The following is a 14,731-nucleotide window of genomic DNA, read 5'->3' as shown; positions in this document are numbered from 1 at the left end:
AAGGCGACCACGGTCAGAAGGGGAGTGGCCAGGCTCCTCCCCTTGGCATCAACACTTAAGAGTCACTCGAAGAAAAAAAAATGTCAAAACTCACAACTTGCATGCTGCGTAGACAACCCGGAAGAGACTCTGAGGACACACACGCACACACACACACACACACACACAACATATGAGTGAACTCACAGTGTTGGGAATCAAGCGGCAGCACTGGCAGCCATGGAGGAGTCCCAGTTGGTGAAGTGGAGAGCGCGGCGACTTCAGGATCCTGAGAGACAGAAAAAACGGGCAGAGAGAGACAAGAGAGTGTGAGAGAACGAATGAGGGGTGATAGAAAAGGAGGGAGAGAGAGAGAGAGAGAGAGGGGGGGAGGGGGGAGAGAGGGAAGAGCACTTGGGTCAGTTCTCGTCTTGGCTCATTGTCACAGCGAGTCATTGTTCTGGCAGTAAATGTGGACGCGGACATTGAGCAGGTGGAGAAAGAATCACGTTCCGAGGGGCAATAAACCAAGTGGACATTTGGATCTGCTTGGTACACAAACGTGAGACGCACGCAATGTGATTAAAAAAAAAAGTCAGCAGTAAGGATTGAATAGAAATGTTCTTTTGTACGTCTCTCGTTTTTTAAAGCGTGTATGGTAGAAGAGTGTTTTTTTTCGGTTGGCACTTTTCTCTGCATTTTCATGAAGAATGTAGTTTACGCTGACAAAAAAAACAACAAAGTAGCGGCTGAAGTGACGTCAGAAGACATTAATGGTCTGTTTCATGTTTGACATTCTTAAATATTGACACCATTTTTGCTACTGAACAGCAGGCGCTTGCATCCATCCCGTCCCGTCCCGGTGCCCCCCTGAAAATATACTGGACGGCAACAGTTCTTCTAATCCAGTCGGCGGATTTAACGCCGACTGTGAAGCGAGGACATATTTTTCTGTCGATGCATTGAAATTGCTAAGCTCACGTCCTCCTTTTGCTCCTTGAAGAGAACTATTTGATGTGTTTTTTAGATAGCTGTCTCTGCGAGTGTTGCCACGCAACCCGAGGAAACTAACGCGAACCCCCCCCCCCCCGCGGGTCAGGGATTCTTTAAAAATAAAAATGTTCTGCATTAATTCACCCGAGGACGGAACATCTTGTTGGGTGGTATAAATAGCCACAGTCATCTCGGTACTGATTTGCTTTAGAATGGAAAAAAGTATCTGTGAGAGAAGTCCTGCAGTGATAAAAATGTATTACGAATAAAAAGCAATCTGGGTTTCAAAAGTGTTATTCATCCTTTTTTACTTACGAGTGTACGCTTTAAAAAAAAAAAAAAAAAAAATTCGGGATTGTGGACATTTATGATTAACGTGGTGAGAATCCACCATATGTTGTTAGCAACATATGCCGAGGTCAGCACAAACTTTGGGGGGGGGGGGGGTCAGCAGTATGCCTGTGCGAGTTTCAAAGCAGGAAGTTTAAACTCTTAGCTTCCCACCACTCTGTGCCTCCTGCTGCTGTATTATTGTCGGGCACATTTCAGCAGACTTCAAATTAAAGTGTTGGTGTTTGCAGGTGCCATCGCACACATGTCCCTGCCTCTGAACTTCAATCCCAGTAAACAACAGCTGGTTGCAGGAGTCCATCTGCTACCTGTACATTCGAAGCACACTACTGGTCCGCGTGTTGCTGCTTTGCTACCCTTCACAATGGTTCTTAACATTTGACCTTCATACTCTGCGCTAAAAAAAGGCTTTGTTTTGGGTTTCCTTGAGTGGATGAAAAATAAATGTACTGTTTTCTGTAGGTTTTGTTGAATATCTTCAGTGATTCGAGCTTCCTGCTGGTTTTTATTATTTTACAACGAGTCCCAGTGTTTGTTTAACTCTCTGGTGTCGCCACTGAATGAGAGCGTCAACAAATTGCTTATTAAAAGTGCCAAAAGACGAACGATCATTTTGAGAACCAGATGAGCAACACACCGAACGTTAATGCTAAATGTTGCAACGTCTCGTCTGTGAGTGTGCCGGCTTCTTGCCGCGTTTCTCCACGTGTTCATAAAGTCGTCGTTTTGGTCCAATAATGAGAATAATTAGCACCGATGTGCTGGCATCTTTACGGAAAAAGGGGCTTCTTCAAGGTCGCCGTCACCTTCACACGGCCCGGATTCCGCGGGATTAAGGTATGACTCCATCAATCACCCCCCTCACGCCGAACACAAAGATCCGTCCGACTGTTCGTCCCAGTCTTCAGAATGGCGGTTGTGCATGCCCCTCCTTTTGATCTTTATCACCTCGTCCCCGTAACAATCTTCATTTTCAGGGGCCGGGCTCGTCACTGCGGGTGGGGGAGAGGGGGCTCCCCGGGGACGACTACCAACGGGACAGATGACAACAGGCCGGAGGAACAGAAACTAAACCAAAGTTGCCAGAATGACATTAATTCTGCAGTAAATCGGTGGCATTAATCGTGCATTTAGTTTGATTTTTTAACTTTGGTCTAGTTGGTCTATTTATCCATGTTTCTCCAGAGTCGGCGGTGGACGGGGAGTGAAATAAATGGAGAAGGAAAGGTGTGGAAACATAGATGGATGGATGGATACTTTATTCATCCTCAGGGGAAATTTGTTTGAAGCAGCAGCAAGCTGAGTTCTTGCTCTTTCTATAAAGTTACGGTCGGCAACTTATTTTAGAAGCATTTCTTGTTATATCTGTTGAAATTGTCATTACAGCCTCGACAGCTAGAGCTGGGCCATGAAATATATATATATATATAAATTAGATATTTCACATTTTTCACGTTTACTTGGTTAATTATAAGTCAGAACTGCCACCACGTCTCTTAGCTCAAACACGTGCAAATTAAAACATCCGCATGGCAGCATAGCGGGCTTCTCAGGAACCTCAAACGTGTCTATCTTTTTTCTTTCTAGCTCGCTCTTCCTGATTTCCCCCCCCCCCCAGAAAAGTTGCCAGCGCCAGCTTTAAGCTCGCCGCGTCAAAAAATATCACTTTTAGGTTTAACATCGTGCTTTTAATTCACTCTCCGAGTCAGTCGAATGAGTTCAGGTCGATTCATACTTGACGCAAATCCGCTCCCCAGTGACACATGAATGGATTTAAATCAGGAGTCTGTTGACTCGCAACTTCCAGCCTGCCGTGAGATTAAACGGGGGACTGAATTGAAAACACGCAAATCAAAACGCACTCTCTATGGTCAGACCTAAAAGCATTTAGCAACCCCGCGGCTGTGTGTGTGTGTGTGTGTGTGTGTACTGTGTCGTCCTGCTTGAAGCTGATGAGAAAGAAACGTGTTGGAGGAAGGGGTGGGATTATCCAATATGCATGAAGCAAAAATAGCCACAGATAAGCTACAAATCAAGTTGAAATAACTTGACTGCACTGCAAACAATTCCGAGCGTGCGCTTCCCCCCCCCCCCCCCCCCCCCTTCACATTTGAGCAAATGAGAACGCGGTTTCCAAATGGTTCCCCCATCCCCATCTCAGCGTGTCTTTCCCCGTCTCTTTCACTCCCTTAAAAAAACAAACAACTAAATCCTTTTTATTGTGGCAGGAATTTCTATGCAGACAGTAAAAGGATTGTGTTGAGAACGCAGAGAGGGGAGTCCGGGTGCAAACTACTGAACCCGCAAGCATCTCTCTTTCGTTTTTTAAGCAGAGAAAGCTGCTTCGGTACAAATGCAACATTCACAAGGACGAGAAGAAGAAGAAGAAGAAAAAAAAGAGCACAGGCTGAAAGATATACAACGAGGAACAGGGCAACAAAACATACAACAGATTTAAAAAAAACAAACCGACACAAGCATTGCCGAGTGGTGACACCCACCCCACCCCACTGTTGTGCCATAACACCGAGCTGGGACTAAGAAGCAGCAGCTAAAGCGGTCTCATTAACATGTGAGCCAGCTTGTCCAGAGCCACACTTCCTGCTTGATTAGAGGATGTCCCTTCAGCGCTGAAAGACACTTGACACAAGAGACGGGATGAGACCGACGATGCATCTGCTGTGGCTCCCTCTCCTCCGCTTCACCAATGCGCAAACCCCCTTTTTTTCGTTCCTCTCTGTGGATCTCTTAAATCCATTTTTTCCTGTGTGCTCATCCTGTCTGCCTGCGTGTCTGAGTCGGTCAGTATTGCTAGCAAGCCTCCGCCACACTGAGGAGGCAGCAACAGTTGTTGGAGGCCTCGAAAAGGAAGAGGAAGAGGAAGAGGTGGGAGGCAAAGAGTAAACAGAAAAGGAAACGTGGGCTTACTACTTACAAAGCAGTGGCGTGTGTCCGATCAGTGGTCAGGCAGACGGGGGAGAGGGGGGGGCACATGACAAAGTCGATATGAAGCTGGTGCATGAATGAGAGACAAGGGAGGGAGGGAGGGAACAAGTGTGAGAGTGGTTTTCGTGATGAGGGAGACAGAACATTACAGAGCGGAGACGGAGAAAAGGAGAGCGACAGGAGAAAAGAGAGAAGAAGAAGAAGGGGGAAAAAAGTGTGAAAAATAATATGACGCTAGGTCAAGTAGCCTCCCTCCCTCAGTCCCCGTATTGCTCACGACACATGATGTGACCGGTCATCTCGGCCTATTAGGATCTTCTCATGGTGAACAGCGAGAGAGAATATATATTTTTTTTTTTTTGCATGAGGGTCGAGCTGAATTCTCCCAGTGACGACGGAAATCAGCGGAGAGACCGGATCAGTTTCACGACGCCTCTTAAGGATTCACTTTGCAGGCCGGCCGGTCGAGCAGCTGTCAGCCCCACCGTGGATATGGACCGAAGAGGCCTAATGGGTTGTGAAGTGAGCGAGTCTAGACGCCTCGTCCCCGAAAACAACACGGCCACTGGAAGTAGTGAAGCGGGTCAATATCTCCAGGAGGGAGGGCTTCTCTAAATGATCGCCGTCTTTCCTGGACCTGGCCGTAGAACGAGATGCGACGTCTTTGATTCATCCGTTCATGTGTCCTCGGTTAATGCTCACGGCTCAGAGGTTGGGCCACAAGAATGTTACTGTGACTGAAATGGGACGTTTTTCAGTGAAAATCTTTTTTTTACAGCGCATATTTTTTTTTTAATACTAAAAACAGGAGGAAAAACACAGGTGAAGCAAAAGTGAGCCGGCATGCACAATACCAAGATCCTTGAACTGGTTCAGTGCCGTTAATTTATGATAGCAATTATTTTTTTCACGACCTTGACGAGCTAAAATGTCTGCTGGGAAAAAAAAATGTTAACTAAAATTTAATTCATAGCTTAAGTGCTCGACCGAGAAAAACGTTTAACGGTTCAACGCAGCGATGTTTTTATTCAAAGCCTCTTCAGCCTGGTCCATTTCTTCAAAGACGTTGACCTGCTTACTTTATACTTGCATGCTTTCGTTTCTAGGGTGGAGAAATGCTTTCACGGCAACCGAGTCACGTGTTGTTGAAAAGCGTCTATGTTTAATTCAGGTGTGTCTGTTAGACCTTGAGGCAACTAAACCAAAAGATCAGGTACAAGTAGCAGTGACTGCTGCGCTTTTCTTTTCCGTCAACTCGAACGGCTTCAAGAGGACGAAGCCTTTTGCGTTTCCTGGGCTCCGTCATAACTCAGGACCTCAAATGGGCACAGAACACCAGCTCCACCCACCAAGTAGGCTCAACCCGCCAAAGGACAATGATGGTGCACTTCTACACCTCCATCCTCTGCTCCTCCGCTCTGCTGAGAGGGTGATTGGCTGCAATCTGCCGTCCCTTGAGGACTCGTTGGCCTCAAGGACCCTGAAGCGAGCGAGAGAGATTGCGAGCTCACCGCTCTCACCCCCGGACACGAACGGTTCGAGTCCCTTCCCTCTGGCAGGAGGCTGCGGTCCATCAGGACCAAAGACCTCACGCCACAAGAACAGCTTCTTCCTGTCGGCCCAGTGACTGACTCTGGACAATTTCCTACCCGGTCACATCACTTAATTCTTCACTTTAGATGCACTTACATTACATCACTGTTTAAAGTGACCTGTTAGTCCGTGCACTTTACGTGTTTCAATTCTTGCACTGTGATTCAGATTCAGAGTAAAAAACAGGGCACTCGGGGTGGAATTTCACAAGTGCTTTGGTTGTAAAAGAAAGAAAAATAAATAACCTAACTGCATTATTATTATTAAGGCATAAATTAAATACGCACATCACGGCATGTGCTTCATCAACTATGAGATAAACATAAGAAAAGATCATTTAAACACAGAAGAAAACACTCACATTCGTAGACCCTTGGTTTCTGAGATGATCTCTAAGTGAAAGGGTGGGTGGGGCTGGGATGGAGTCAAGCCAGAAAGTTGCCAGTCATTGGACCATCTCTGAATGGGCTCACAATATAAAATAAAAATAAAATGTAGAAAACAGATAGCAGACGTTTCCCCATGGGAGATGGATTTTAATAACACAGAAAGCCGGTGCTCCTCCAGCTGAGGGATGGGATTAAAACGCAGCTCCGTGGAAACATTACTGATCTGATCTGCGCCCACGTGACGGTGGGATACGGCCGTGACATTGCATTATATGCTCATAAAGGGGGCGGAGTTACATGACAGTCAGACATTGGGTAACGCTAAGAAACGGCTATGGAAGTTTATTAGAAACATTTCTTTTAGCAACACACTATTATTACCTGCTTATAGCACTGTACATTCATCGTTGTAAGCACTCATACGTGCACATCATGCATCACCACAACCATCATAATACGTCATAATATAATGCATTTAAAGAATATTTATAATAAATGAGGCGTCGTTTTTTTGTTTAAAAATGCTCTTACTACAAAATGGCTCGTGACGGGGGAATGTTCTGGAAGCCTGCCGTACATCACCCGTGTGTGCTTTATAGATTTCATAGAAGCCAAAGCAATAACGAAGTGGCAAGGTGTCCAGAGAGATTTATTTCCATTTCATCGGGGGCAGGTTCAAGCGGCCGCGTGTCGACTGCCACGACACGGATGTCATGTGACTTCGTAGGACACGCGCCTTGTGTGGTCAGACGCCATTATGTATGGCCGACCGGCCATTAGGGTTTACCGGCTTTCATCTGCGAGCTGCGCGTGTGTACGAGAGGCGTCACTCCACGCATAAATATCGCCGTCATGTGTGCACACACACACACACACACACAAACACACACTTCTCACTCCGTCATCCATCTCTGCCATTTATCAGGAAGTCTGAGATGATCCCTCTCTCTCTCTTGTTTGTTTAACCCCCCCCCCTCCCTGCACCTTGGAGTGACGGGGACAATAACGGGACAATAACGGCCATCATCCGTCCCTCTGTCCTTCACCATCAGCCGCCCTGCCTGCAGGTGGGAGGGCTCCCGTCACCGTAATGACTTCCTGCTACAGGTCGTGTCTGCAGAGATAAAAGTAAATGAGGATCGTGTTCTTGGCCCCGGTTTTTTTTCTTTCCCCGATGCAGATTGGCTGAGAAACCTCAATAAATCAATTTTCTCATTGAGCTCCGAGGTCATAAACGTCGATCTTAACAACATTATCAAACAGAAACAAGAGTGAGCCATCGATCAAGGGTTTTTAGTGACTCAGGGACGATAAGGAAACTAGACCGTGACGGCACCGCTGTCTCTCTCTCTATCTCTCTCTCTATCTCTCTTAAGTGACATCATCACATCTTGACACACACAAATCCTGCTTGAGTCTTCATTTTTTTTTTTTTCTCCATTTCTGAAATTCCAGAGTGATTTGACGGGATCGTTTATCCAGTTATGGCGTCACAGCTCAGCTAAAAAAAATTCACAGCTAACGCTCGTTAGCCAATGAGGTGTGAGATGCCGTTACCGCGTCCTTCATTCAAAACTGGGGAGGATCTTGAGGATGCTGACTGAGTGGAGAAGAGCACCTTTTAATATCTGGGTTTCGAGTGATGACAGTGAAGCTCTTTGCTATAATAAACAGCGTTGGAAACGTGGAGATCTTTTAGCTTTCAGATCACGAAGCCGGTAGGCAACAAGAGGACAGTATGAGCTCCAGTATCTATGGAGAACTGTAAGAATGTCACAGTCATCCATCTCCAACCCCGGTGGAGGGAGAGGAGGATGAAGACCCAGTTGAGCTCCCTGTCTCATTCCCCCCCCCCCCCCCCCCCCCCCCCCCCAACAACTTAGCCAAGGCTTTCCTTTTTCGACCTCGCCAGCAGACCAGTAGGGATGTTGACTCCAGCTCCGTTCTGAGCCCCGTCCACAGCCACTCTAGATAAGGAGACGTTTTCCAAAAGCAAAAAAAAAAAAAGAGGACGGCAGGGATGAGATAAGGCACTCAGAATTCATCGAAAAGACATCAGAAATAGAGGAAAATAAATTGGTGGGTGGAGGGTGACGGTGATTGATGATTTCTAATATTAGCAGCACAAAAACAAGGACAAAATATGATTCAAATTAAAATATTGTTTATGCGGGGCAGGAACGTTGTCCTTTGGCTTGTACCGTTTCAGATGAAGCCTTGAAACCATTTTTCTTTTAATGTATATTCAGTGGAAAAGTCTTGGAAGGACAACGCAGGGCTGTGGAAACTCCCCCACCACAAAAACGTTCCAAGCCTCCCTCCCGCCCCTCTTTCTCAACTACGACTATCAGTGCGCGGCACTCTGGCGCCTTTTCAATCTGCCCTCCTCCTTCTTCTTCTTCTTCGGCTGCGTAGCAAATAATTATTTTTTTTTTAAAAAGGATCAAAGCATATGAAAGGGCTTCTGCGCCAGTGAGGTTGAGCTCGGGGAGCCGGGTGAGGGAAAGTGATAATGGCAAAGCAGCGAATTGTTTTCGCCCCCTCCATGTGCAGCGCTGGAGTATCCAAGCTCTGCACATAACGTCGGAGAGAAACATTTCAGATTTACGCAATGAGACATTGAGGCGGTCGACATCTCTGCATAAGCAGAATCCCGTAGCCATGTCAAATTCACGGAGCAATCAAATGTGAGACCTGAAATCTCATTTTAGAGAAGCAATATCAAAATGATAATGGCCCCGAATAAAAATGGGCAGCAGCGTGTCCTGAGGAAATGTTCTGACTATAGCAAAGCTATTATCTGTAACCAGCTCACTGTGATGAACCAGTGTGTGCATCTCTGCCCACTATCAGATTATCCTCCTGTGGAAGTGCAGCATAATGGTTTAAAAGCCCCTCCCCCCCGGGCTTCATCAGCCGGATGGGACTACGACAATGTGGTGCTTGACAAGTGTACGTGGAGGCTTCAAGACCGTTAGGACATGTGATGGGACACGCCGGTCCTCGCTTCCTCCCGAGCGGTGAGCTCGGGCTCCAGAGCTAAAAGGTTGTCGCCCATTTGGATGCAATGCGTTCCGGGATAAGATGTCAGAGCTCAGTGTGTGTGAGCGGCACTTGGACGGGCTTTGACTCAATGATAGACCGCGCCGCCGTTCGCCCTGTCAAGCGGGACGAGACGCTTTCCGTGAAGGATTTCAACAGTGAGCTGGGACACTCTCGCATTCTTCAAGGAGATGGCAAAACACCTTGAAGGCACTCGGCCGTGTGAAAAAGCTTTTTATTAACCTACAGCACAGTTTCCTCTCGTAGGTATACGTTGTAATAATCAGTTGCCCTCAAGAGGTTAGTTACCGTTAGTTACACTGAAATAACAAACAAACAACATTATCTAAGTATAACTTGACATGTCATTATTAATGTTTCACTGTGACGCTTTGTTCAGATTGAATGTAAAAACAGTGGCTGGAAGGTGGATGGATGCTCTGGTCGGAGCAGACTGATATCTAGCTACCTAGCCAGAATGTAGCGCTTCATTCACACACACAACGTTTTTGTTGTATCATTTTCTGGAACCAAATGTGCATGAAAGCATGGCGGGATTAGCAACCCAGCCAGGTAGCCGGCCGGCCGTCCGCTAGTCTAGCCAGAAGGTCGAAGCTAAACCACGAGCAACATTTTTCTCTCAATCTCTGAAAAACCGCTGCCAACACCGTGGCTCGCTAGAGGGCCTGGAATCATAGTTCATGATCGCACACGTTTGCAATATCGATTCTGGCACCGAACGGCGCAGCGAAACGACGTGTTTTTTTTAATGTGAAACTTCAGCCTATGACCTGGAGGTAATTAGTGTTGGCCTCCAGCTTCCACCGGGATGTCATAACACCGGCGGGGTGAACGGAGCTCTGGAGGAATAACGAGCCGAGTGGAATTACAATTCAAGGCCTCGTTTGTGTGTTTATTGTTTGGAACATACGGACCACAACAAGCAGGTAATCTGAAAACATTCAGGTCTCAGACGAGGAATCATCTGCTGACGAGGTACACGTGGGAGCATTTTTTTTTATTCCCCCTGAACGAGAAGTAGTAATATAATATCAATGTAATATTTACAAGGTAATTCAATTGTACGTGACACTGTGCTTTTACGTCTCAAGAGCATTGGCCAAAATGCCATTTGGTCCCATTAAATAGTCACCGTGACAACATGGCAGAATCGCTCCCACTTTAAAAAGGTCAAAGGCCGGCAATAGAGCGCAATGACGGCGGCGCAACCGTGACGCATTTCACTCCACCGGGGGAAGAGCATGACATATTCGAGGAGAGGGGGATGATAGCCAGAGTAGAGAACATAGAGTGATGAAATGGTGTAATGTCAATCTGTGGCCATAAAATAATGAGTCATAGTTCAAGTATGTACATCGCTTGCCTCATAACCAGTGAGATAATTGCCATCGGAAGGCTCCCGATGACACAAGGAGAGGACTCAAAAAGAGCCCGGAGCAAAGTTCAAAGAGACCAAGGGGGAGGTAGGAAGGCGTTTTTTTAATATCCGATTCAATATTATTCATGATTTCCATCCCGCTTTCACTCTCCCTCCCGTTGTCACCGTATCTACAGTTTTGTTTTAAAAAACCTTCAGGAGAAGTGGGGCCGCTGCAACGATATCTTATCAAAAGAATTCAAAGCCATTTTGGAACGCCGTCCCTAAAACCTGAAGACATCCAACAAAATATAGAGGCTTAAAAAAAAAAAAAGTGGAAAAAATAATGCGATAATGGATTCTACGAGGAAAATGAACAGGAAGTCAGGACTTCACACAGATTATATTAATGCAATGACATTAATCTTGATAGTTTATGATACAGGAAGACCAAGAATTGAGTGCCTTTGCCAGTGTCTTTACTCTTTAATGTGTGTGTTTGTTTCTTGCACTAAGAAACGGTTGCCCAAGGAACCATGTGGTAACCATGTGGTAACCATGTGGTGACCATGTGGTAACCATGTGGTGACCATGTAGTAACCATGTGGTAACCATGTGGTAACCATGTGGTATACACATAATGTCACCATTGCCTCATTTGGTCACGGGAACTAATTAGAGTAAATCAGACGTATCACACCTGTAGCTCGTCAACAGAAGTGACATTTCATAGTGGAAACAGCTGGACCTCGATAGAGGTTAAGCCCATATTCATATTATAAACACAATTTAAGGAGAAGGAAAGTCACGTACAGCTGTGGCAAACCATTTGAGGCAGCCGGACATGGTGAACATACGGTATCTATCGGATGTCAGTGATGTCAGTGAGAACCTTCAATGGATCTGAAGGGAGTAAGAGCTTCAGACGGCATCTGGCTGATGTTTCCTCCCGTGTGTCAGAGGGCACCTTGACGCCGAGTGATTCAACACAGTTTATTGCAGTTTCACTTGCCAACATGGTGCACGCCGTGAAATGTAACCGCGCAGGTCAAGGCTGTCTGTTCGCCATTCGAGACGTGAAGACCTTCTGCGAAGTGTCGTTGAGCCGACGGTCAAACAAAACGGTGTCTTGTGGAAGTAGAACAAATTGTTTAGGAGCTTTTCGACCTAAAGAAATATGTGAATTAGCTCAAATAAATGTTCTTATGCTTTGTATTTCAGTTATAAGTTGTCCAGCCTGACGGGGTTCGTCTTGATGAAAAAAGGCACAAGTAAACATACAAAAAAATGAACAGCTTTTTATATTTTACAATAAACAGACTGGCATGTAAACCCTTCCATTTCTCATATTCTGATATACACCAACGTTGAATATCAAAGGTCTTTAAAGCTATCATCATAAAGTATCCGCCGTGTACAATAAGCCACTACTTAACTTGCCAATGCTGAAGATGTACGAACTCAGCACAAACGCTACTAAAACTACAAAAGTATATAAAACGTAAAACTCCACAGACATTATATCTACACACACACTCGCTTTGAGAGGTCACCTCGTTCCAAACGTGTAATCGCTGCGTCACATGTTCAAAATATATACTGCCATATCAACTTCCAGATGAGAATTTCTCATTTTTTGCACATTAGCTGAACACGCAAGCTTTTTTCTAACGTTTCAAATAAATCTCTGGCACTGCATTCACTGGAACCGAAGACCCTCATCACAAAGGGAACTTTTCAGAGAGAAATGAATAACAAAAAGAAAAACAATGAGTTCCTATCAACGACAATGGGGGAAGCGAAGCAAGAGGGAGGAGCGACGGGGAAAGACAGAAGAGGGTCGTGATTGGCAGACGAGGTCAGAATGCAATGCCCTCTTCACAGTCTGCTCATGTTGGCTTCCTGCTCCCGGGCTGATTGCAGCAGGGTCCCCGAGGGCCCGTCTCCGACTAAATACGTGATAAGAACCCGTGAAGTACCCACTGAGAACACACAAGAGGGAGACAAAAAGAGGCCGAGACAAAGAGACGAGACACAAAGAAAGAAAAGTGGGAAAGAAGAGGCTCTCTGCCACATTGCTGGATGTATGCCGATACAAAAAGGGAGGGATGAGGCAAACCTAACGGACGGCGGTGCGCACATCATCTTAAAACCAAGCGATGAAGATGATCTTCAGGCCCCATCTTTTCTTCACCGAACAGCGATGAATACTACAAGTGCAGCATTCTGATGCTTTGATATGTAAAAAAAAAAAAAAATCATTACAGCTGCTGTGGGGACCTTGCAAAAAAACCTTAAAAAAATAAATGTTATCAACGGCACGACTCTTGACAACTTATCCATAGCATACACAGCCGGACATGCCTAATGCCTGTTCTGGTCACTTTGCCATGCATCTCTTTCCTGCCACTTTTTTTCTAAATTGACAACTTTGATGACTGCCAGTGAATTTCCATCACTTCAGTGTAACACGCAGGCCATCGCCCCAAAAAACGACAGGACTGTGCCGATCTGGGATTTGGAGGCAGATGTTGGGGGGGGGGGAATGGACACGACGTCTGAAGCGGCCAACGCACGGCATCCTGCCACCGTGATTTTACAGAGAGCGCGACCCATATAGGTGCCGTATTTAACAGGAATTTCAACAGAAAGTGGTGAAAGAAAGAAAGGGATGAATTTGAAGCTCAATAAATCCTTTTCTCGAAGAAAAAAAAAAAAAAAACGGCAGACAGCTGGGTCTGCTTTTGACACTCAAAACCGTCAGGGGATAGTAACTCCATGAGTGGATGAGGGAATGTCAACGACAGGTGAGGGAGGAAAAATAAATAAATTGTGGGGCCGCACATCAAAGTCATTATGTCACTTTTTGAATACTCTTTAAACACCACATGGCCGTCCCTCAAGCAGAACAACTTTGACGCGTTATAGATGTACGAGTCATAAAAAAAAAAGCATCAGAATCCATCAGCGCTGCTCCCAATGCATAGAAATGAAGTCATTAGAACAGTGAGCGGAGGCAATCCCTGCCGCGCTTTCACAGCCCCGCGTCTCTCGGGTTCTATTTATAGGATGCCGGGCCCAGATTAGCCCTTTGAAGTGTAATTCGTAATATTCACAGAGTGCCAAATAATGAGGGAAGTCACTGGTGGCTCCACTTTGGATCACCATGAAAAGCAGGATTTGATCCGAGCAGCACTGTACGTACAGTTTAAAAAATAAAAAATAAAAAAAGGGCAGTGTGGAAAATGAAGCGCGTTTCTTTTTTGTGTATGCAGAGGAAGATGCTGCCAGATGCTTGTTACGTGACATTGGATACGCGTTTGCTTCAGGAATGTCGAGCAGTGAGTCGATCCAGCCCAGGAAAGGCAAAACAAATAACAGCATTCTTCAATGCCCTCGCATTCATTTCAAGTTAATGCAGTTAGTTCACACCAAGATTCAGAATAGTTTTTAGCTGAAGCGTCACACACAGAAAAACTTCGGACGCAGTGCGACTTGGGTTGTGGGAAACTGGCACGAAGCGGTGAACTCCTGCCTGCAGCGCACAACTATTGCCAACCCGGCCCAAGGAATATTTTTCGACTCCACCAACCTCGCATTCCAATCGACAGCTGAGCTCGTGAGCGACGTGCAGCAACAGGACGCCGGAGCGCAGCCAGAACGTGGCTCGGGCCACGGAGGCCTTCAGAGCCGGGTCATGTTGCAACCTGACGGGGTTTGTGGATCCGCGACAAAGTACCCTTCATGTGAGAAGAGACCAACATCATTTAGAACGTGGATTTGTTTTCTTATTTAAGGAATACAATCAATTTGGGGTGCGCTTTCATGGCTCGCATGTTTTAAGATATTTGCTGAGTCACAGGCAGAGACTGAATGTTTAGTGTTCACAGAATAATGACGACAGAATTAAGGACAAGGAGGCAAAACGCGGTGGTTATCAAGTCATGCTTTGCGATCTTGTGTAACGGCAGATGGAAGAAACATGGTCGCCAACTGGATAACACAACTTCTAGGGTCTGTGGATAACACAACTTCTAAGGTCTGGATAACACAACTTCTA

General features: G+C 45.9%; 1 protein-coding gene across 1 annotated transcript in view; it reads right to left on the bottom strand.

Annotated features, from left to right (window-relative positions):
• peak1 (pseudopodium-enriched atypical kinase 1) overlaps positions 1 to 14,731 on the bottom strand; it is a 75,328-nt gene that overhangs the window by 37,342 nt on the left and 23,255 nt on the right. The window contains exon 3 of the mRNA XM_034535860.1: positions 187 to 268. The gene's annotated coding sequence lies outside the window, so the exon portion shown is untranslated. The remainder of the gene's footprint in view (positions 1 to 186; positions 269 to 14,731) is intronic.

Source organism: Cyclopterus lumpus, chromosome 6 (assembly GCF_009769545.1).
Source record: "Cyclopterus lumpus isolate fCycLum1 chromosome 6, fCycLum1.pri, whole genome shotgun sequence".
Lineage (NCBI taxonomy): Eukaryota > Metazoa > Chordata > Actinopteri > Perciformes > Cyclopteridae > Cyclopterus > Cyclopterus lumpus.
This window is presented reverse-complemented; position numbering and strand designations above follow the sequence as displayed.